The sequence below is a fragment of the Lolium perenne genome, chromosome 1 (genome assembly GCF_019359855.2).
Source record: "Lolium perenne isolate Kyuss_39 chromosome 1, Kyuss_2.0, whole genome shotgun sequence".
Taxonomy (NCBI): Eukaryota; Viridiplantae; Streptophyta; class Magnoliopsida; order Poales; family Poaceae; genus Lolium; species Lolium perenne.
In genome coordinates this window covers 240,886,926-240,888,485 of record NC_067244.2, presented here as the reverse complement: position 1 = coordinate 240,888,485, position 1,560 = coordinate 240,886,926, and the positions used below count along the sequence as shown (strand labels likewise).

The following is a 1,560-nucleotide window of genomic DNA, read 5'->3' as shown; positions in this document are numbered from 1 at the left end:
AATCTTGGCATGAACAACTTCCTTCCTTGGACATTTTAAAAAGCATGAACGGATTCTTGTCATGAACGGTTCCCTTACTTGAACAATTAAAAAATCAATGAACAAATTTTGGCACGAACGGTTTTCTTCCATGAACAATTAAAAAAGCATGAACGAGTATGGCAGGAACGGTTTCCTTCCATGAACATTTTAAGAAGGATGAACGGATTCTTTTCATGAACGATTTCATTCCATGAACATTTTAAAAAGAATGAAGGATTCTTGGAATGAAGGGTTTCCTTGCATGAACATTTTAAAAAGGATAAATGGATTCTTGGCATGAACGGTTTCCTTGCATGAACATTTTAAAAAGGATGAACGATTTCTTGTCATTAACAGGTTCCTTCATTGAACATTGAAAAAATCATGAACGAATTATTGGCATGAACAGTTTCTATCCTTGGACATTTATGAACGGTTTCTATCCTTGGACATTTATAAAAGCATGAACGGATCCTTGTCATGAACGGTATCCTTCCATGCACATTTTAAAAAGCATGAACGGATTCTTGGCATGAACGGTTTACTTCCATGAACATTTAAAAAATCATGAACGGATTCTTGGGATGAACGGCTTCCTTTCTTGAACATTTTAAAAAACATGAACGAATTCTTGTCATGAACGGTTTACTTCCATGATTTTTTTATAAAAAATACATGTAGTTATGATAAAAGACCTCTCTGTATGTTTATTTACAAAACATCATCCAAAAAAAATTCAATATAAAAAACATAAAATACTAACAATTATTTTGGCATTTCAAACATGTATAAAGTGCGATGGAGCAAGCATTATGAAAAAAAAGGAAGTAATCTTGAAATTACATGTCATTTTAAAAACAATATTCATACTTGGCCAAATCAGGGAGATTTTACTTATTGGTTTGGTTTCTTGAATCTGTTGATCCTGAGATGCTTATTGTTGAAGGCTTCAATGAAATGATCTATAACCAACTCTGGCATGTTCCTCTCATCTGTTGTTGCTTTTGCATCACACTTTTTCCTGTTCCTCTTTTCAAAAGTATTCTGATCAGATATAGTTCCACGCATTACAATCATATCATTATTCACCATTCCTACGACCAAAAAAAAGAACAACCTACATCCGAATTAAATGTCAGAGAACCAGTGGAAAGTAACAGCTTGTAGAACATGACAATAGTTTTGTAAAGTTCTAAAAATTACCTGCATATGTTCCTGCTGTATTGGTCACAGGAGACCCACCATAAGACATACCAATTGGTATTCCATCACCAATGTATTTCATGGTATTCTCTATGTGTAATGATAATAAAATCAGGTGAATATATATCCTCATTTATGGGAAAAAATGCAAGCATAACTGAAAAAGACACAAAAATTACTTGACACCAACCTTGAATGGATACTATATTACGGTTTCTTTCCTTACTGAAGTTGATAATCTTTTCTTTGTGCTGAAAGACTTTTTCTTCACCATGTGAAGTGTGGCCAACAAGCCACTACAGAAGATTCATAGGGACCATAAGGTGACCAGGGAGC

The 1,560-nt window shown here is 33.8% G+C and overlaps 1 long non-coding RNA gene across 1 annotated transcript; it reads right to left on the bottom strand.

Annotated features, from left to right (window-relative positions):
* Window positions 1–829: 829 nt before the first annotated feature.
* Window positions 830–1,560, bottom strand: LOC127326347 (uncharacterized). Its single transcript, XR_007867785.2, has 3 exons — window positions 1,415–1,560; window positions 1,225–1,314; window positions 830–1,115 (listed from the first exon to the last, which is right to left on the bottom strand). It is a non-coding gene; the product is annotated as an uncharacterized lncRNA (long non-coding RNA).